The sequence below is a fragment of the Bactrocera tryoni genome, chromosome 1 (genome assembly GCF_016617805.1).
Source record: "Bactrocera tryoni isolate S06 chromosome 1, CSIRO_BtryS06_freeze2, whole genome shotgun sequence".
Taxonomy (NCBI): Eukaryota; Metazoa; Arthropoda; class Insecta; order Diptera; family Tephritidae; genus Bactrocera; species Bactrocera tryoni.
The window spans coordinates 71,498,215-71,522,173 of NC_052499.1; the positions used below are offsets into that span (position 1 = coordinate 71,498,215).

The 23,959-nt window shown below is 38.7% G+C and overlaps 1 protein-coding gene across 3 annotated transcripts in view; it reads right to left on the minus strand.

Annotated features, from left to right (window-relative positions):
- LOC120766646 overlaps positions 1–23,959 on the minus strand; it is a 361,298-nt gene that overhangs the window by 283,655 nt on the left and 53,684 nt on the right. For 2 of the 3 annotated variants that reach the window (XM_040092269.1, XM_040092267.1), the window contains exon 2: positions 18,356–18,387. The gene's annotated coding sequence lies outside the window, so the exon portion shown is untranslated. Of the gene's footprint in view, positions 1–14,629; positions 14,790–18,355; positions 18,388–23,959 lie in introns of all 3 variants that reach the window. The other variant, XM_040092268.1, reaches the window with a different exon arrangement.

Sequence of the window (23,959 nt, forward strand, 5' to 3'; positions counted from 1 at the left end):
TCCCGCTTAGCGAGAGCACGAAGCTCATCGCTCAAACAGTATATTTGAGAAAGTAAGCAATGTTATGATATACTCTTACAGAAACGCCATATGATCATTCACTCAATCACCACTTGCTCAGAGAATTAATCAAACCTTTCCCTATATATTAGGTAGGTCTTCCAACTGATTTATTAGTTAAAAGAACAATTTGTGAAGAAGATAATCAGTCAATCAGTCTATTGAGTAAATTACTAGTCTTAGAATAGTTCAGAAATTATATCAAGCGCCTTTGAAATCATCATATCTGTGAAAGATACCATAGCTAAAATTGCTATACTTTTTTTATTACTTTAGACCAAGAATTAATGACAATAGATTATTCCCTTTGAATCAAAAGCAATATTTTATAACTGTTTAAGGAAGAAAGGGATATGGAAGTGTTGATGGCTTAAAAAAGAACCTAAAAAATACCTATCTCTCAGTCTTCTACTTAATATTACAGCAGTTGTCGACATACTACCAAATACAGAAGAGTGAATCAAACTAAAAACAATAACTTTTTCTTCTTCTTAATTGGCGTAAACACCGCTTTCGCGGTTATTGCAGATTCCAAGTGCACCCAGAGTCCTCTGCTTTCCTCTGCGGATACTGCGTCGAATATTGTCAATGCTGAAGTGATTTCAATCATTCGGACGACATGGCCTAACCAGCGTAACCGCTGTCTTTTAATTCACTATTAACTATGTCAATGTCGTCGTACATATATCTTATATGTATATCTTATATCGACTGCAATATTCGCCGTTGCCAATGTGCCATAAATCTTTTCCTCAAAAACTCGTAATGCCGCCTCATCAAATGTTGTCATGGTCCATGTCTCTGCATCATATTACAAAATGATTAGGGGCTTATAGAGTTTTGTTTTTGTTCGTCGAGAGAGGACTTAACTTCTCAATTGCATACTAAGTCTGAAGTAGCATATGTTAGCAAGAGTTATTCTGTATTGCATTCCGAGGCTGAAGTTGTTTTTGGTGTTATTGCTGGTTCCAAGATATACGACATCGAAGTTATGACTGTCGATGGCGAGTGCGACGATTGTTTGTTCACTTCCGGACCCATTAGCTTCGCCTCTTTGTCCAACCTGAAGAAAGCTGAACTAACGACGCGGTTATTAAGGCCAATGTTATCAATATCGTCGGCGTAGTTCAGCGGTTCTACACTCTTATAAAATATTGTAACTTCTTGATTCGGCTCTGCAGCTCGAATTATTTTCTTCCATGGAAGAAGTCGCCTTGTCTGAAACCTCGTTTGATATCAAATGCTCGAAAAGGTCCTTCCCGATACTGATGGAGCTTTTTTTACCGAACGTCAGTATAGATAGCGGTATAAGTTTTGCGAAGATACCAAATTCAGACATCGCTACATAAAGGCAGCTCCTTTTCGTGCTGTCAAAAGCAGCTTTGAAATCGACGAAGAGGTGTTGTATGTCGATCCTCTTTTCACGGATCTTTTCCAATATTTGGCGCATGGTGAATATCTGGTCAGTTGTTGATTTCCCAAAGTCACGTTGATTGTTGACGATGTGCTTTAATCTCTCACACAGTACGATCGATAGAACCTTAAATTCGTTGTTGAGGAGGCTTATCCCACTGTTGGCGCATATTGTGAGGTCTCTCTTTTTATGAATTGAGCATTGCAAACTTAGATTCTAATCGCCATAGTCCACAAAAAAGCTAATGCATGCTACTTATCAGTTTTTCGCCACCGTATTTGAATAGCTCGGCCGGCAATCTAGCGGCACTACCGCTTTGTTGTTCTTCAGGCGGGCAAATGCTATTCGAACTTCTTCATTGATCTTCTTCATCATCTCCAGGCGTGATGCTTAAATCTGTATGGTATATAGTATATTGTACTTATAAACAATGAAGTTTATGTAATCTCAGCTCACGATTTTTCTGATCCAGTTTTTCAAAGCTGATCTTTAAACTAAAACTTGACATAAATTTCTGGATCTTGGAGTTATGTTGGATTAGAGGCGAGATTAGAGGCGAGAAGAAAGTGAAACTGTGGATTTCGTTAAGCACTTCACTGAATATTATACCACCAGAAAATAGTTTTTCAAATATTAAATAGTTAAACTTTCGCCTATGAGACTGCAAATTATTTGACAAAGAAGTGAACTGCTGAACTGAAACTTGAATGTGATTTAAGGGGCACGCTAATTTGCCTGTTTCCAGCTTAGCAAATATCTTTTCAAAGGTGGATTTCCTTGAGCCCAAATTCAACAGTATTTTCCCCAAAAATGCAATGCTTTGTTAACACACGAAATGCTTTATGATCCATTTTTTTTCTAAACTAACACAAGTTGCTTCACAAAAATGCTACATATATCTCATTAACTAATAGTTATAATCCAAATAATAGAAATCATATAGATGGTAGTAGTGGTATTATCTATGTATCAGCCACAGTGGAGCGTGGACGGGTCCTCTAGTTATGAATAAAAAGACAGTAAGAAAAAGTTTTGAAGGAGAAAAATTAAGTAAACTTGAGCTCACACGCCATTCAAAGGTTCTCCACAGTGATTCGGCCTTCTCAGTGGAGGAAACCTAAAAAAGTATTTTTTAGAAAATGACCAATGGTCGAAAAAAAGTAAAAGATTGAACAAATGATTTCGTATAAGAGCCTTACATTAACTAAAAACTTTCGTCATTTTAGGACTGCCAAATCAATTTTTGATCAGATAAAAAATTAATAGGTCAGTTTATGGAGAAATATATAGAAAAATTTGAAAAGGATCACTTGTCTTCGAGTAATCGCTACGCTTAGTTAGACAAATACTATTAAAACTGAAAAAATATTTTAAATATTTATTTAAAATTTTAGTATGATATTTAGTATATATAGATATATGCAAAAATAATAAAACTTTTTGTATTTTTCTATAACTTCACCACTACGGGTTCACCTTAAATCATATTTAGTCTCTGCTAGCTCTTTAGTTGAGGAATACCAAATGAGAGTATTACATGCATTCGCTCAAACTCAGTACATTAACTGCTCGACAGACCGCTTGCTTGCTACACACAGCTAATAAATCAACTACACGGTCCCTCACTCCGGCAACCAACAGCATAATTGCAATTTTTGGCAACCATTGTTGGCCGCAAAGTATTGCCAAACAAACTGAATTTATTTCTAGACAGCGTTGTATGTACACTACAATACTCGTATAATATGGGCGGTCTCATGAAAATTTGGACACAAAATGCAACTAACTGTAACACGGACAATGACAATTTCCAAATCAGTTGCTGTTATAGCACAAACCAAACTGAATCAGCGAGCAAATAAAGCAACTAAATCAACGAAACTACCGCTAGTTATGTACACAGCAACAACAACAACAAAATACGGAAATGTTTAACAGTAAAAATGGAGCATACAATACACGACATGAATTTTAAAATACGAATTGATTGTGTTATGTTCGCATCACAGCTGGGCGAGGAGTGAAAGAAAGCGGGGGGGATGTGGGCAAGCAGTAGTAAGTGTACAACGAAATAGGTGAGGTGAAAATAAACTAGCGGCCACAACTACAACAATAAACAATAGTTAGCATAGGAGAAGGTGGGGCAGAGGCAGCGCAACATCATTGGCCCGACTTGACTAAAGTAGCCGCAGCAGCAGCAAACAGGCAATGCTGGCTGGCGTGGACGCCGAACGCGAGGCAATTTCAACGCAGACAACTGAGCTGCTGAAATGTTGCACGATGATTTATAATGCTCATAGCGAATTTATTGTTGCGTTCATGCACATTCCCGTTACTATTACTGTTACGGTTGCGGCCGGCAGTGTTGATTGTGTGGCGGTGAAGGCACTGGATGTTGCCGTTATTTTTGTGTACATATTAACTGTTCTTTTTTTGTTTTTTTTCGTATTTTCTGCATTTGCATTTCTTGCGTTTCGCTGTTGCCTTTTGATTTAATTTCTTGTTGTTGTTTATAAAATGAACCGCTACATGCTTTGCAGCAAATTTATTTTTATTGGTATATTTCCAAATGCCCGTATATAGGTATGTGTTTGTGTTGTATACATGTTACTCACGCCTTAAATTTTTGGTTCAACAATTTTTTTAATTTTTGTTGTTGCTTTTTTTGCGCAATTTAATTGGTTTCTTGCTTCAGCTTTATTTTAAATATTACCACTAAAGGAGGAAAGAACCACAGCAAGCCAACAGAAAAGCAGCACTTAAGCTGGACGCACAAGCGACTGCGCTGCGGCGACACGAGCTGCTCTGCGGCTGACGCTTGCTTTAAGGCGAATTTGTGGACACTTTAAATTCCGCACTGCGGGGCGTATGAGTGACGCGTGCACAAGTCGGCCGCACAGCACACAAATTGGTTGTTGTAGTTGTTATTTGTTGCTTTTACTTATTTGTCCATTGCCTTTCTTCGGCTGCTGCGTCTCTTTTTGGTTTTTCTTTAATTCTTTTTCGTATTTTTGTTTGCAATTTTTCCTTTTCATTTCTTGCGACTTATATTTCCACTTTTTTATTTGTTTTTGTTTCTTCTTAAATTTTGAGCTGCTGACTTTTGCGGCCGGCAGCTGTTTGTGTTGCCAATTTAATGATGTAACAGTCAAGTCAATTAGCGCTGATGTATTTGCTTTGCTACCAAACTTTGCCGCTCCTCTTGCTCTTACTCCTCGCCGTCGCCGCTTTATTTATGTATTTTTGCAGCAGAGTTGCCTTTGTTCATTTTAAAGCATGGAGTTGTGATTTTGTTATGCAGTGCGTTGCATATGTACGTTTGTGTTGTTGGAAATTGGGTATAATTGCTTTAGAGTAGACTTTAATTTAAGCGTAGAAATATTTACAAAGAGATTTCATGGCTCATTCTATTAGCTTTGGTATGGTTTTCCAGTATATTACAATGCACAAGCTAAAAGCAATAATAAAGCGAAAGGTAATGAGATCACTTGCTGAAAAGTGGACCGGAATTTCATTTTAAAAATTTCACTTTTTTTTAAAGTATTCAGAGATACAACTAACGAATATCGAGAACTTAGCATTCATTATAATATACACTTTCAATTATTAAAAAAAAAAATCAGCTAGCAAATTATAAAAGTTTCGAATATATACGCGTGGATATTTGCTTAAGTTTATAGCCTTAACTCGATTTTTTTGTATTTATGGTCAAAATCAGCAAAATATACATATGTCGATTATAAACCGCTGATATCAAAATAATTGAAATGACTTTTGAAGCAAAAAAAATTCTTCGGATTTTCATCAAGTTGGCAATATGTTCGAAAATGTATTTTAATTAAAGTGTTATGCAATAACTTGTAAACTGATGCTTTAGGATATTATTGACTTGATTAAGTGTCCTACCTTAGCCTTACAATAATTTTTCTGTTTCCTACGGCATATCTAAAGGTTGAAATCGATACCAAACTGCATATGAAAGTTACCATTGAAAAACTAGTAAATAAAGTGTATATGACTTACTGTACCTGCAAAAGAATACTTAGCAGGTGCAGGAGCCTTAACCCCAAAAAAGAACTGCAGAGCACTTTCAAGGGCATACTCCAATGATCCAATAATATTTTCTCTTCTATCCGCCTAAACTCAGCCAGCATCTCCCAAGCGGAAGTACTAATTAGATATCGAGAACGCCTCTGAACTTCTATTGAATAGCTACGGGAATGAAACAGAAAGCAATTATATACACAGGCAACGAAGCGGCATTACTGGCCTTATCGACACAACATATTAATTTCAGCGTGGTCAATAACTGCAAAGACGTATCAAGCTCACGGCTAGGTCAGCCTCACTTGTTTAGATGCATCTGAGGCGGAGTCAACACCAAGCCCGTTGCATACGATGAAAAGGGAGCTTTTATCGCACATTAGTGACAACTCAACATAAGTTGCCATATTTAAAAAAAAAAATTAAAAATTCAATGCAAATGTTTCCTCATTGGAAAACACACTTGGTATTCATTTGAAAAACTGCATCAAAAACAACAAAAGAACACCAAAAGTTTCCACTTTTATTTGGTGACTTGAAGAATGCGTAATAACCTATACCTGCTCTCACTAACCAGTACTAACCAAAAGCAAAGCAGTAATAATATAAATATGTGTAAATACTCCTTCACAAACACTTCAACATACACTCCTATATACATTTGTAAGTATGTGTTCCTATACTATATCTACATACATGCGGTTGGCCACTCTAGCGAGCGATTCGCACAGAGCGTCAGCACCGAAGTTGGCCATAAATGAGCAAACAACTCGTTATTGTCGCGACGTTATTGCCGCCTGCGCGCATTTTATTGCTGCACAGTGTACTTGCATGTGTGTGTGCGACTGCGTGCGTCTCACTATTTGATACAAAACCCTCGTCTCTTAACGGCACCTTTATTCAAATATACATACCCATATGCAAGATATTTGTGTTGTTGTAGTGAAGCTGAGTGCTGGCGAAATTATCATCATCGTGGCATCAGCTTCAATGGGGCAATATCATTGAGGCAAGCATTTAACTGCCACAACGCGGCAGCAGGTCGTCACTGTGAATGCGTAGGAAGTGCATTTCGTCGGGAATTCTCAGAAGTTCGCGTGAAATGAAAGGTAAAACACGGCAGACAAAACAATTTGAGCTGGTGAGTTTGATGTTAGTGAACTATGGAATGTAGTTGAGACAGCGCTTCATAACCCACAACGGCTCTTACTTGTCATTGGATTTTGTTGTTGGTGTGAAAATATTTGAACGACATTTAAATAATGCAAACAGATTAGGTTTTGAATTGAGTGAGACATTGTGGCATTGTTTCCGTTGAACTCCTTTGTGTGCAATTAAAATATGGTTAAAGCGGAACAGTTATTTTGCGGAATGTACGACTATGCAGAAGTAAGCCAAAAAAAAGCTTATTGTTAATTGTATTCAGCATAAATATAGAAACAAGAAACTAATATATCGATCTTCACGACAAATTTTGGGAACTTGTGACAAGGGTCATTAAATATCTTTGGTTGACCTGAACAGGGTTTAATAAGTTTGCCACGATATTAGTTACACCTAGAAGGAAACGTTGGAGACCCTATGAAGTATATTATGAATGATTACGCTCTCAATTTTTGTTCTGATTGTCAGCTTTACAGTTAACTGCGATTACACTAGTCTTCTCACAAAGTAATTCGATGTCATAGGCAACGAGGTTAAACATTCCTTAACCAAAGTAGATAAATAGTAAATCTACCGCTACCTTAATGGCGGCAACCTCGGCTTGCAAAACACAGCAATGGTCAGGAAGCCTGAAACTGAAGTTTAAAGCGAGTTCCTGGCGAGTACTTTCCCCCACGTCTTGACTTATCCACGAAGAAGCTCATTGCCACTCTCCTCCAACGGCTTCTGCTTCTAGAGTTTCATTTTGCGATTCCATGATGTAACGATATAATGTTAAAGCTTGCAGGGATTTCCGAATCTGTCTGACTCTGTCATGTCTTCTTCTTCTTTGTTCACGTAGAATCTTTCGCAGAACCTTTTTCTCCAAAACTCATACCGACGACTCATCAGTTGTTGTCATCGTCCATGCCTCTGTACCATATAGAAGGACGGGAATGATAAGTGACTTGTTGAATTTGCTCTTTATTCGTCGAGAAAGGACTTTACTCCCAATTGCCTGCTCAGTTCGAAGTAACATCTGTTGGCGATAGTTATTCCGCTGTCAAAAGCAGCTTTATATCAGGAGTTGATTTTCCAGGCCTGTAGCCACACTGATTTGGTCCAATCAATTTGTTGACGGTAGGCTTTCATCTTTCACACAGTACGCTCCATAGAAACCTGTTGAGTAAACTTATCCCACGGTAGATAGGGCGGATTGTGGCGTATCTCTTCTTTTGGATTGAGCAAAGCACACTTAAATTCCAGTCGTCGGGCATGCTTTTGTCCGACCATATTCTACAAAGAAGCATGTGCACGCTCCTTATCAGTTCTTCGCCGCCGTATTTGAATAGCTCGGCCGGCAATCCATCGGTCCCTACCGCTTTGTTGTTCTTTAGGCGGGAAATTGCTATTTGTACTTCATCAAGGGCGGGCAATGGAATCTGGTGAGTCCGATGTTGCTTTCACTGCCATTCAGTAGTTTGGAGAAATGTTCCCTTCATAATTTCGGTATGATCTATGCATCAGTTACTAGATCACCTCCGGGGTTTTATAAGACCTCTGTCATGTGCTCATTTTGAAACCCAGAATGTGAATCCGATAATACCAACTTGCGCAGTCATATGACCAATTCACCAAAATTATCCCAATTTTTAAATACTTGAGAGCCCTTTTTGAAGTTAAGAGCTATATAGTCAACAAAAAGAGCACATTTTTACACTCGTTCGCTGGCTCAATCATCCGCTTGTTGTACCCAATGTCATTGTTAAGGAGTCAACCCGTGTGCGGTGCTCATGCTGTGCCTAATAAATGTCAACAACAAAAAAGTGACATTAAGCACATCAACAATGACGACAATAAAAACGATAAAACAAAAAGCACCAACACCCGCTCTGCGCTCTCCTTTTGTTGTTAATAATGAGGCGGGTGGCAGTTTTGTTCAAGCTTGCGGAAACCCAGCGAGCACATCCTACCATTGTTTGTCGTCATTAAGACACAATTACAGCCGAACCTCCAAGAGCTGCAGAGCATCGCTCGGCACGCATACACTCATACATACATATGTATGTATGTATAAAGAAAAAAATTTCAAAGTAAAGGTATGAGTTGCGGCACCCGGCAGGTGAGCAACCGCGTCACAGCAATGAATGTCACTCAGCCACCGAGCCCAACACCAGTCTGGGGCGTTTCGGGGATCATAACCCTTTTTTGCGCCCACCACTTGCAGCAATTCATTATACATTACTACAATAAATGAAGAAAAAAGTAAAACAACAACAATAGCAGCAGTAGTGGTGGCTTTAAAATGTGTTTTGTGCTAAGCTTTTGAGCTCTCCAACGACACCGGTGGAACCGTGCGCAAAATGGTGTCATGACCTTGGTCTGGCGGCACTTTGGGAGCGCGGCCAGGTGTGCCTATGCATGTGTGTGTGTGTAGGTGCGCTGGTTACATGCTAGTTACGACAATGGCCAATTTGAATGTTGTAATATTTTTTTATTGCCGCTCACAATGGCGCTACAACTCAACAGCGTGTTTACTGTGCGATTTATTGAGCGCAAGCGGACACGGCGCAGGCCGCAGCGCCACACAGCGACACAGCGCACAGCATGGGCTGGAGAGTAGATCTGAAAATAGACAAAAATTGTGTCAAATGCGTGCGAGCGTGCTGTTTACACTTAGCGCAATTATTATGAGGCCGTCAGGTTGAGGTGCGCGTGGGTATGTGTATGTGTGGGTGACTGTGTGTAGAGTTTTAGGGGTCGCTGGCGTTGAGTGGTTGCGACAAAGGGCATGGCAAATAGTACAAGTGGCATTAAAATAGAAAATTTTTCAGTAAGCCTTTTGTTTACATTACGCATTTGCTCGCAAGCTTTCCGCTAGCCTTGACATAATTGCTGGAAAGATAGCAATGAAAAGAATGGTTTGGACACATTTCAGTTTGTTTTTCTCGCAGATAATTGTGTACATATTTCTAAGGTTTCACCGAAATTCCAATTAAAAATGATATCTTTAAATTTAAAGGGGAAACACGAATTCTTGCATAGTTGCTTATTGAAATTGTCATTCTCTTCTTTTTCTCGCCTTTTTATTAGACAAAGAAACTGAAAGTTTACTCCACTTGACTGATGGATTTACTTATTTCATACCCGAGAACTGCTGGTGGATATTGGAATTTTCCCTCAATTTTCTTCATTAGCTAAAGAGATGTTTTTAGTTGTAAATAAACTTTAAGTTGATCTTTACTTTTTGTATTAGGCTTAACTTAAGAGGGTAAGTATTTACTTTCCTTCATTATTCCAAAAGTTGATTGGATGGCGCCAAACCTTGGAAAAGACCCGTTAAAAAGGAATCGACACGCCACTGGTTCGTCGGTATCAAAGCGGCTTTTGACAGCACGAAATGTAGTTGCCTTTATACCGCGATGGCTGACTTTGGTATCTCCGCAAAACTAATACGGCTGTGTAAATTGACGTTGAGTAATACCAAAAGCTCCGTCAGAAAGGAAAAACCTCTCAGAGCCGTTCGATACCAAACGAGGTTTCAGACAAGGCGACCCTCTAACGTGCGACTTCTTCAATCTATTCTTGAAGAAAATAATTGGAGCTGCAGAGCTCAATAGATAAGGTACGATTTTTAATAAAAGTGTACACCTGCTGAAAATATTGATATTATTGGCCTCAACAACAGCGCCGTTAGCTCTGCTTTCTCCAGAATGAATAAGGAAGCGAAGCAAATGACTTTGGTAATGAACGAAGGTAGGACGAAATATCTCCTAAAATTAAACAAACAGTCGTCGCACTCTCGACTTGGTTTCCACGTCACTGTTGACAGTCATAACTTTGAAGTCGGAGATAATTTCGTCTATCTTAGAACCAGCATTAACACCAACAACAACTTCAGCCTAGGAATCTAATACAAAATAACTCTTGCCAACAAGTGCTATTTCGGACCGAGTAGGAAGTTGAGAAGCAAAACACTCTCTCGATGAACAAAGACCTAACTCTGTAAGTCACTCATCATCCCCGTCTTGCTATGTGGTGCAGAGGCATGGCCGATGACAACAACTTATCAGTCTACGCTACGAGATTTCGAGAGAAAGGATATACAGACGATTTATGGTCCTTTGCGCGTTGACCACGTTGAAAATCGCATTCGATGGAGTGATGAGCTGTATGAGATATATGACGACATTGACAAAGTTCAGCGAATCAACAGACAGCCGCTGGGCTAGCTAGATCATGTTGTCGAAAGGATGAAATCACTCTACCTCTGAAAGTATTTCCCTCCGTTGGAGAGAACAGGGGAAGGAGGATCTGGCCACGCTTGGAATCTTCAATTGGCGCCAAAAAATTGAAACGAAAGAACAACAGGCGCGCTGTTATTAACATGGCGATAACCGCGTGGCGGTGTCTACGCCAGTAAAGAAGAAGAAGAAGGTATAAGGGAATCTGATCAACAAACTGCTCGCGCAAACGGTACATCCGGCAAACGTGTTAGCATCACAGAGAAAGCAGAGGATCTCAAGATGTGCTTTGGATCGGATCAACACATGTTTGTTAGTTTTTTAGGTATCAAGAGTGCCAATGCGAGAATCGTGCCAAAGGAACAGAATCTTTTGCAAAACCAACTAACCACCTTTTTCGACAAGGTGGTAGGTCGCATAAAAGATGCTTGATAACGTAGTTGAGGACCCTACATTCATCAAATGTACCATGACTAGCAACGAAACATGAAATATGTCTACTAATCTAGCGAATGGCACTCCAAAAGTAAGCCAAAATCGAAAAAACGAAAATTCGCTGAAGGTGCTAAAGGCCATTTCAGCCGAGGTTTACATATAACAAGGCTACAATAAAATTTGTATTAAAATTTCTTTTTTCAGTCTGGGTCAGATTTGATCAGATGGTGGATATTCTAATTTGATCAGATGGAAGTGATATTCTAAACTAGAAAATCCCTTAAATATTGTGAGTCTGTATCTGTTCATACGCAGTCGCAAGATCCTTTTGGCACAAGATCGATTATTAAAGATCCAATGAGCTATTTGCCCTTAGGACGACTACTAGTGTTCCCGTAGTTGTGGTAGCTTTAACAGGCCATTAGCCTAAGGGTGTTCATATTGTAAGGTTGAAAATCTTACCGGATTCAGCTGCAAAAGCTGTATGGAAGATGAGGATGTGTAAAAATATAAAAACTTCTTTCTTGATAATACTGCGTTGGCGAGATAAAGGCTTAAGTACTTGGGAGCTCACAGATATCCAACCGAGCTGGTTAGAATAGGCGTTTCGCTGATTTATAAGATCGAATACAGGAGTTATATTCTTGTGTCTTTACAAAGGACTTCATATGCCCATTGATCTTTGGATAAACGATTAAAGCTAACCTTACCTAACCTAACCGAATAGTATGCAGCGCTTTAAAATTTGATAGCGAGAGCTCTGCTGTCATAAATAAGAAAAAAAAACGGCAACAAGTCCCTTTCAATTAGTCCGAACATTCCTTTTCATAACTGTTCTCCTACACACGTTGCATATTTTTCAATTTAAGGCCAAGTTGCTGTTCGCGCATATATTTTTATCTTACATAAATCCAACAACAGATTATGCTGAGTGCATAAGTAATTACAACCGCGCCACACACACACAGCAACACACAAATAGTTGCTGCAAATGCCGTGGCATGCGGATTAGGGCTCCTAAGCTAGAATAAACAGCGTCTCACGCGCATTCGACCAGCAAGCGCCAAGCGGCCATTTGTCGTGATTTTCATTTTCATCGACTTAATTTTTATCTCCGACCTCGGTGGACACACGAGCGGCGGCGCTCACCGTTTTGCTACCAATTGTGGCATATTTGTGGCGCTGCATGCTTAAGGGCTTTAAGATTATATATGCTCGCGTTTTTATACCCACACACAGAGATATGTGGATATTGGTGGAATCTATGTTTTTTGCTGGCGGCTTTCTATTTCCGCCTTTGATTCACGGCACAGCTGTTGCCGCTGCACACACACACACATAATCCCACAAACACACTCATGCATATATATGTATTTTTATTTACGAAAGCAGGTGTATGGGTATATGTGAACAAGGTACGCTCACACACACAGCGTCCTGCCATTCCTTGCATATTTTGTTTTTGTTATTCGCCGTTTTGTGCTTTCTGGGCAGCGCGCGCGCTTATCTGCTTTTGCGCGCGGAAATCAGTTGGAAAAAGAAGTACCTTTAGCATCAGAGCACCGAGCATATGAATAGTGTGTTGCAGCTTTCTTGCTTGCGAGTGCTGGATTTGCTAGCGTGTTCACTTTATCTTTCATTTTTCCTCTGCTTTCAATGGAATTTCTTTGGATACATTTTTTTGTTTGTTTTGTTTTTGCATTTTGCTGGCAACTGTGTGTTGTATTGGCTTACATCGCTTGCCAACAGCTGGCTGGCTGACAACTACGCTTCGCCTGCAATGAATTCTAATTCGCCAAAATGAAAACTCACGTTCACGTGTTATCCAATTAATTACGCTTCGTGAGCGTGTAAGAGACAGTGCATATGTGTGTGTTTGTCTCAAAAAAGGAAAAAATCATGGAATTTGCAGAAATTATAAGATAGAAGACTGGAAATAGTGAAGTACAGAAATATATGACATACATATCTAGCAGTGATGTATAAAGCTTGGCAAATATTTCAGAGTGTACATATGTACATAGGTGCTTAAAAGTGTGTCAAACGTATATACGTATGTATATAGTATCTATCATAGTACCATACGATTTTTTGTTTAAATCATTTTAATTTTTATGCCATTTTCCATTTTCAGATTATCATAGCAATTTATATTGGAGGTTATGTGCGTATGTTAAAATATGCAAAGCTCACAAGAAAAAATGTTAACTATGGTTGAACCGTAGCTAAAAAACCCTTCACAAAAACAAAAAATTACTTAAAAAAATCTTTGATAGGCGTCTATATGCTATAGTAGCTCGATTTAAACAATTTCTTCGGAGATTGCATCATTACTTTAGGTAGATAAAGATTAAAAAACTGAGAGATATGGTGCTTGAAATCGTCGTCAAGTGTAAGAGAGATGACAGGAGAGCTCGACATCGCTCGCGAGTATGTTCAAATGATTTTGATGGATACTTTGGGTAAATAATAAATCACTTTTTTTTAAGAGTACGATTGTTACCGAATTCAAAGCCAAACACACAATGAATATCATGGATCAAGCTCAGTATTCACCAGATTTTGCCGATTTAGACCTGATTTATGGTACCAGATTCAGTCTATTGAAGAAATAAAACAAAATTCGCTGAAGGAACTGAAGGCCATCCCAAAAAGTGCTTATGAAAAGTATTTCGATCCTGGGGAAATCATGGACAAACCTGCATTACATCTTGTGGGGACTACTTTGAAGGCGACAAAATAAATATTGGTTAATAAATAAACATTATGCGTTTTATTTACAATTTCCTGGAACTTTTTTTGTCAAAATGTTGGTTATAGAAAAAGGAATATCTTGCAAGGCATATGGATGGCAAACAAGGGACAAAGAAAAGAGCAATGCCAAGTCATGCACCTACTGTCATTTTATTTTTACACTGGCAACAGACTTGTTCTGTAAGCAACTAGCGGCGAAGTCAGCTCTTAGACTGAAAGATTCCTTCCCCAATATTGCCTTTCCGTCCAAAGAAAGGTGCAAAATGGGCGAGGTGGACAGGAACGCGGGAATAAGCATATATACAAATGAGTACAAACTGGATAATCGAGTGGGTGGTACCTTTCCAGCAAAATCGCCTTCTGTCTACCAGACCTTAACATCAAATAAAGAAAACTTTCTTGTTCTGGCAAGGAGCTTATCACAGCTGTATATTTGTATATACAAATAGGCAAGTGGCTTTGAAATCACTGTAGTCTCTTAGCTTTTGTGTACTTGTAGACATTTATTCGACAAGCATATTATAAACATACTTACCCAAATGTCGGTGGAACCAATTCCTAACTTGCTCTACATGCAGGCATGAAGGGATATGGGCCGCACATGTCCACTACTATCCAGTTCAAAAGAAACGGCATTGTCTAATTGGTCGACATGCCAGTAGACTTGGAACGCCATATAACGATTATTATGGAAGCTGTCGGGAGGTAGAAGAAGAGGAGACTTTAAAACATCTTCTATGCGAATACAAAGCTCAATACAGGCAAATAGTCGCAACTATCGTTCAAGGGTTTGTGAACGAAGTTTAAGCCGTTGCAGATATAAAACTTTTTGTATTGATGAACGTCATCAGGGGTACGGAATGGTATATAGAGGAAACTATAGTGTGAGGAGATCTTAGTTCCGGTGGTTTCACAATGAGCCTCCCAAAGATTCACATATCTATCTATCTATCTCACAAACATTTTTCTCACCGACAGACTTCCTTTTTCGGAGGTCATCCTGGAGAAGCGCTATAGGATCATGGGCATCTAACTACTTTAAAATGGATCACCGATTATTCGAATATATTCAATTCTGTAAATGTTTATTATTTATGTATTAGTATAAAGGCTTACAACTGGATAAAAAAGGCTAACAAGTGGATATCACCCCTTTACTATAATTTGCAACATATTGTGGCAACATTAATTCAACAAATTTTTAATATTGAATTTTGAAACCCCACTCGCTCCCCTATAGCTTCAAGCAAATAAGCTGCATTAAATTTTTCAGCGTCTTTCTTTCTTTTTCTGCACGTATCCGACATGTATTTATTTTATTGGCTTCATTCATTAAACTCAAATGCGCTTAAGTCGCACAACGAACGACAGCTTCAAACAAAACTTGAGGAGATAAACGCTGCCAGCAGTAAAGCATGTAAGCGCTTTTATCCATCCATCAAAGCCAACACATACTGGTATTCTTTCTCAACGGTCAAGCGTATTTAGGTATGTATATGAGTGCATTAGGGTGGGTAAAAAAATAATCGATTTTTCAGCCGTCACACTGAAAAATGGGTTCCCAGGCAGATCTAGAAAAGTCGATCCAACTTTTAATTTTAACGGGAAGGTCTTCCGGGAGTTTTATACTTTTTTTCTTATTATCAGATAGAAAAAATTCAAAACTCGCTTCCAGTTACTTGAAAAAATATCTCTTTTCAAATATATTCTTATTTTATATGAAATTAAATACTCTGCAAAAAAATTATGGTGTCTAAGTACCTATTTTTTAAGTACCAAGCGAAAAAATATAAATATTTCATAAAATAAAATAAAAAAATCCTTTTTCTTCCACCCTAATGTACATATAAGCGTCAGCTCATAGAAGATGCCGCAATAGGTTTACCCCCTCTTAAAATGAACAGAGAATGCGGCAGCTCATAACTTCAAATTGACAGCGTTGTTGTTGTGGGATTATAGCGGTATTAAACGTCATTTTAGTGCACATAACGGCACACATGCACATACCCACACATTTATACATGTACTCATAGTTAACCCCGATACACACAAGCAATTCTCTCAACTCCGTCGACACGATGGCATATATGCGGGTATATTTGCTTGCATGCGTATGTGTTTATTTTTGTTGTCTTCATTTCAAACCAACTGCCAACTGTCATTCATCATTTTAAAGAAATCGCACTTAAACGGATGGAAAGTGTTCGCGTGAGTCTCGAAAGTGCACAAGCGGCCACAGCGCGATTAGGTGGCCACAGCAGCCACGCTGCATGACTCGGATATTCCCTTGCAACGGGAAATGGTCAGCACATAGCAGCGTATCCACTGGTGTGCTGCGCTGACAGCCAATGTCCACTCAGTGGTGGCAGGGTGTGTGTGCGTATGTGTGTGGTTGCCACAAATAGATAAAACGCTGCGGATTAAGTGGCCGACAAGCAGTGTTGTTGCTGCAGCAGCTTTAGCAATAACAAACACAGGCAAAAGTACCGTTATCATATAAGTAATAGCAACACGACGCTTTGCTTAGCATCCGTGCTGCTGGCATTGCTTGGGGCTGCAGTGGCTTAGATAGCATGACGAGCAGCTAAGCGTGGTGCTTATCTGCAGTTGTTGTTGTTATGCGTGCATATACAAACATTTATGTGCATACGCAGACCAGCTTCCCGCTGTCGTCATTTGTATTTATATATGTTTGTTAGGCAATCGCTTTAAGCTCTCGTTGAAGGGATTGTCCAAGTTTGAGTGACAGAGACAATAGCACTACAACAACAACAAAACTCTAGCTAATAATAGTTGGCACAATGAACTTGTAGTTGTAGCTTACAGCTGAGGTGTCTGCATGTCAATAAAATCCATATCGTATATGTGCCACACCTCACACACACACGCTTACAAAGCATTTGCAATTACAACTACAAGCAATAAGGCATGATAAACGTCGGCAGTAGCATCCTAATGCCAATCGTATAAATTTCATACATGACAATGTTATGCTCGCTCGACCGTAATAAGCCCATCGCTCATATCAGCAAACCCTTGTCAATCTTAATCTACCACTTGCCGTCCCCCTCCGCTAATTTACGCGAATTATCGCAACCGCTACTTGCTAGTGTCTCAAGTTGTGCGCTTTGTTGTTTTTATACATTTTTTATCGCCATTTTGTTATGGCGCTCACTTTCATGCTATTCAATGGAGCCACTGGGGCGTATGAGTGATCTGCGCGCACTTTGTAGTTGAGTGTGACACATTAACCTTCAATACATACTATATTTTATATGTATATGTATATATATTATATTTGTCTCTTTTGCAAATTTCAATGGCTTCTAATCTTATCATCCCGACGTGTTGCGCTGGCTGGGAAATACATATATACTGGACTATGGATTACAGTGTGGATTAGTTGATGGCGATAAATTTCGTGCGATTTTGCCACCGCTTGAATGAGTGTTTGTATGTATTGAGTTTGACACCGTGTAAAACTCAAATATTTGAATTTTTCAAGTATTAGTTTTGTCACGATTTGGTTATTGTAAAGGTTATATGCTCCTCCGCCGCCAGCTATGAGAAAACACTTATTTTATTTTCTTAAATTCTACCTTAATGAACGACATGGTCAAACGACACGGAAATGAACATAACGAACATGAAAGCTCGCTTTAGTTATATAGTCATTTAAAAGTCGTTTCAATTATTATGTCTAAGGAAAGCTTTCACCAAAAGTTAAAGCGAAAGCACTATCCGCAAATTGAAATGTCTAATATCAAAAGGCTTTTTTATATATTTTTTTTTTAAATTGTGCACACGGTAAACTTCCACAAAGCTTAAACGAAAGCTTTAATGAAAATTTAAAGCTTAAAGAATGAAAGCTCTATCCGCAAATTGAAAGTTGAGTCACCAAAAAGCTTTTATATATTTATTTCAAAATTGTACACACGGCAAACTTTCACCAAAAGTTTAAGCGAAAGCTTTAATGAAAATTTGTAAGCTCTATGACCAGCAAATCTAAACCTCAGACACCAAAAAACTATTGATTTCTTATGCTTAACTAGAAGAAAGAGCACTTACTGATGCCATGGTTTAAATATTGCAAATTTAACTTGTTCCTGAAAATTCCTTACATTAATGGTTATCATATTAAAAAAGCTTTCAATGCAAATACTTTGCATATTGCAGTCCCGCATAAATAAAGATGCTTAGAATATTTTGTCTTCCAATTGTAGTCTTCACTCTGCATAATCTAGATAGATGCACAACTCACCCAGCAATTCAAAAAGATCCATGACACGTCACCTGAAATTTGAGAAAATTTAAATAATTAAAATACGACTTTTCAAATGGCATGTTTTCCTCATAAAAAGTATATAATATCTGGAACAAAAATAAAAAAAAAATAGAAAAAATTTAAAATTTAAAATATTTTGATTTTTAGATTAAAACAAATGCAAAATGCCACTTTAAAATATGTCGTAAAAATTTTATATTGATTTCTCCAAAATACGAGCAGTCTCAAGTTAATTCGATTTGGGCTGACTTTCATAACGCACTCAGTGAAGGTCATGAAGTCATCGAAAATACGCTTCCATGGCGTCGTTCAACCGTTTATCTTAAGAACCATATCATCGAAAAAATTAAAGTAACAAATCTAAAAAGTTTTCGTGTTGACATCAGAGCAATAGCTGAGAGTCTTAGAATCTCTTATGGATCAGCTCAACACATTTTGATTAATGCTTTGGTTAAAGTATTGCTAAATTTGTTGGTTAATGTTTTGGTTACTCTTTTCGTTACTATTTTGGTTCTTATTTTGGTTAGTGTTTTGGTTATTATTTTGGTTAATAGTTTGGTTACTATTTTGGCCAATGTTTTGTTTATGAAACAGGTTAACCCGTAGCAAAAGGTCTAAATGTGCCGTCACATTTTAATATACATATTGGTTTCGCAAGTGTAACTGAGTAGTTGGCCAAACACCAATCGCAAGTGACCGCTTCGCCCTGGCTTCCTAGGTTTTTTTTTGTTTTCGAAAGTGAAAAATCCCCTTCACCACACCAACAGTCCATTGATGTCCCTATCTCTATCTCTAATCTGATTAGAAATTACGTTTCCGTCAAATTTCACTATCAAATATCCATTGATATATTTAAACCTCAAAAATATTTTCCCTCTTCAATATTTTTCCATTTCGAATTTGAATACCAATGAATTCCGTTTAAACTCATCGAAAAATGAGAAAGATTTTTCAATTAGTTTTTTTCAATACTGGAATATAATCCAGGTATGAGTTACAAGAAATGCCTTAAAAATATTTTTTTAGAATCCTAACCTTAAAGTTGATAACAGTAATTATAAACCTTCGCAAACTCAAACAAATAAATATTTTGTACCTTAAACCGATAGTAATAGGCGCCTTAAAAAGTAATACTCTCTCAGTGTGGTCATATTCTAGACACTAAGACCATTAATTCTTAATCAACGAACCCCACTTCGCAGCAGCCTTACTTTACTTGTGATTCAGATTGTTGCTATGCTTGCCATATATTTACTTACTTTACAGCAAATCTTTAAAACATTCCGTCGCACCTCACACAGTCTTCATTCCTTACAAAGTCAGCCAAATGAAAAGCTTTTAAAGACTTATGTGCCTCAACACACTCAAACGCACACACAAGCACAGCTTACACTCATTAAAAAATAATCTATGCCACGAGACACGTCCCACTCCCCCCTCATCTGCGGGCAATGTAAATAATTATGGCCTGTCTAACTATCGCAAAGTGCGTCATAATTTGTAGAAATCTCCGGTGACAGGCAGATAATGTAAATGTAAATTAAAACCTATTTCAGCGCTTAACAACCTGCTAATTGCTTTTCACACCCAGCCATTGCAACATTAAAATTTGTACGCACGCCGCTCCACGCTTGGCGGCGACTTAGCGGACTGTTTTGGCGATTATTTGTGCGTTGGTAGTGGTGACTGTTGGGCTAGCGTCTGCTGGGCACGTATACGCCATGGCGACACGACATTAAATACACCAGCGCACGAGTGAGCACAACGACGGAGAATTTAATGCTGCAAATATTTGTGTTGTTCTTGTTTTTGTAAAAAACATTGTATTAATCGCCAAATGTCAAATCATTTTTCATTTGACATAAAATTTATTTGACATTTAAGACAAACGCAAGATGAAGGCTGCCGAATATAAATGATTTGTCGGAGTTAGGGTGGGTCGTTTTGGTCGAAGCAGTTTTTATATATTAATTTATGTAATGTGTATATTAAACAAACTTTGGAAAACTAAATTAAAATTGTCAAAATGTAAATAAATATTAATTATTAAAATTATAAATATTAATTTTTAAAATTTATTTTCACAAAAATTTTTATATTATATTTGCTCACCACCAAAATTTACACCAATTCAAATATATTACCTTATTCAATATAAAAAATAAATATTTTATTTTTTTGCGGTAAGTATTCGTCATAGCAAACATATAAACCACCCTAATACACTACTTCGCACACATATAACTATATTACTCAAACGAGGCAAAGCTCCGGCAGTCTTAAAGACGGCAATAGACATAAATACTTCTTCGCAAATATACATACACACAACCGCGCACCTACATATACATATATACACCCGCATTGGAAATCGAAAGTAGCAGTTAGAAGTCTATGAAAACGCCAGGCGACACAGTGACTGCCAGTGAAGAATGATGGGAACAACACACACTCACACACATAAACAATCGACTAAGCACGAGAAAACGGTACATTAGGGGCGCACAACTGCAAGTTCGAGTGCTTTTAACAGCGCCAAGCACACACATGCTTCACATAACATTATCGCATAGCTGCACCGTTATCCCATACTAAACATGCGCGCCAGGCATTGCGGCAGCGTTAGCCAGTTGTAAGGCAGCGCGCCCATTGAGTGCTTCATGCTTGTCATCAATCTTATTTAATAGTCGTTCGCACAATTGAATTATTACATGTGTCAGCTGCTGCTCCTACTCGCTTAGCACTGAGCACAAAGCAGCGCAGCGAGTCTGAAGCCTGCTAAGGTCCACATGGGCACATAAGTGAGTCGATGTGTATCGTATTAGTATCGTGTAGTTATATAGTATACGCCACTCTACGTCGTTCGCATGCATTGCTAGCGCCAAATGTCCTTACATGTGGGGGTGGTGGTAAAAATTGTTGTAGTTGAGTTAGAATTTTAGGTTATGTTTCACAGAATTCCCCAATTAGAACACACAAAAATGTCCTCGACGATCTGGAAAGAGCGTTTCGAGAAAAGTGCATTAAGAGATTTAGAGTGTATTTGGCTAGTATCTTATTTTGGGTTGTTCGCGTCACCTCAGTAGCACAACATTAAACTAGAAGTCTTACTTTGTTTGAGGGTACAAAAAGTAGCTGAAACAAGTTGTCCTGCGATCCGTACCGACGTATTTTCTCATACACTCGAAGGTCCAGAACATGAACCAATATTACAAACAAAAATAATAAAGAACAAAAGAAGTCAACATCTCCTGAAAAGAAGGAGCGAATTATTAGTTTCTAAAAGAGAGCTGCGTTCGTAGCGAGCTCGAAAGTAGGACTGGCGCTAAGCCTAGCTCCAGGAGGACAGCAACACCAGTATCAGCCAAAACCTTACTATCAGTCGAAATCAAACAGAGTATAGATACGAAGAAGTAAGGAAAAGGAGATACCAAAAGTGGAGCTGCCAGTCAATTACGCAGCGATAACCAACTACACGGAGAAGCGCCGTGCTACCTACTTGTTCAGAAGGGTTCAGCTGCAAGAGACAGGTAATTATGATCTTTAAAAGAAGCTCCAGATATCCATTGATTGTACAAAAATGGTTCTTCTCAAACTGAAGCTTGAACCGTCAGCAATGGCAGTGAAGAGCTTACGCCGCCAACCGAAAGGCAAAAGACAAAGGACGTGGCACTCGCTAAATCTTTTACTGCTGTGGCCCTGAACCGCGTTACTATTTTGATGAGGAGATCCCGAAGGAAAAATTCGCAGAGCCCAATTGAAATGGGTGCAAGCTGCGCTGACAAACGTGGCGTTGGAGATGCTACTACGCAATCCGGGTCCGCCACCGTCATGCACGGATACCAGCTGGTAGCATTCAAAATAATTGCTTCAGATGGTGAAAGACCAATCGAACGTTATAAATCCGCTTATAATTCAAAATTATAGGGAATTAGATCACATTGACTGAAGGACTGATCACGAGGCAGTAAAAAATAGTAGGGAACTGTCCTTTGCGAAATAGGGATTTGTACAAGAAGGTCCAAGCTAACTTTAATAATGTTTCTGTTGAAAGATCTTTAAATTTTAAGGAATTCACATTATTCCTTTCTTATAAAAATAGATTTCTCCACAAAAGAACCCATTAAAATTAATTTTTTCTATTTAACTCTATATGACCCAATTTTTTGTTTAACCAATAGTCAAACCAACATGTTTACTTCACCTCACACTACAACACATTACGGGCACTAGTTGAATAATCTGAAGACGACGACCCAAGCTAGTCTGCAGAGGTAATTTCTGCTTAAAGTTAGTATTTATTTTCTTAAGTGCGACTTGCTTGCTTGTTTAGTCGGCTGGCAGTTGCGTTGGCAACACGCGGTTGCCGCCATTGGTGAGCTTGTAGCTGGGTAGACATTTCTTTTCCTCACACTTCCTCCTATATACTTAAGCACACATCCATTACTTGCCACTTGCGCTTAAGCACAATGAAGTAACTGCCCTTGAGTGTTGTTAATTTTTGTTTATTTGTATTAATGTATGTGTCATATTGCTATTTCCCAGGCGAGCACTGAGCACTGACCACCCTCCCCCCCACTGAGTGGAAAATTTTTGCTGATTACTGGCAGCTGCGGTTCGGGGCATTGGCATGACTTGCTATTTCTATATCGTTTTGTATCTTTGGCCATTTTGCTACACGGCCAATTCATTGCCCCACATGTCGACTCTATGTTTCACCACACTGACACTGATATCGACATTATTGGCCAAAATTAAAACAATTTCAACATTTTTCGCTTTCGTCCGGCGATAAATAAACTGTCAGTGTCATGTTATTGTCGAGGTTATTGTTGTTAGTATGGCTCTACGACCGAGCTCACTATGGCACACAAGCACACATAAATGCTCACGCTCTCTTGCCACAAATACAAAAGCAGCTGAATGCGTGGCCTGTTTGTGTGTGTGTGTGTGCCCCACTACATACACACTTAACTCGCTTTATTGCTTTATTGGCTAATGCTGTCACTATTTGCCGTTGTTGTTGCTGTCGCAGCGCAAATTTACGGCCAACAACAATCAACATGATATACAACACAGCGCAGAACATCATAACAACAACAACAACAGCAATGGCGAGCAAAGAACACGCGTACATATGTCGCTACAAGTGTAAGCGAAACTGCTTTGCTCTATGGTGCCACAACAGCGCCCGAAAACAAAAGCAAGAACAACAACAACAACAACAGCATGGACAAGAACAAGCGCACCAACTGACCAAATTGATCCCGAATATGTCGATTGTCATAGTACGAAATTGCTGTTAATAAATATAAATCAGTCGTGTTATGGATGTTGCAGCTACAGCGCCAACGCAACAACAACAGCAAATATAACAATAACAACATGCGAGTACATGCAGCATGCGCAGCACAATCGCCACACTTGTCATATAAAATCCAATTCTCGACCCTTTCGGACCCGAACAAACATTAAGGCAACAACAATGGTGTGGGCAACAGCAACAACAAGAATAACACCTATAAATGGCGCAGAAGTCAAATGGCAATGCGCTCAATTTTAGCAAAAATATTGACAACA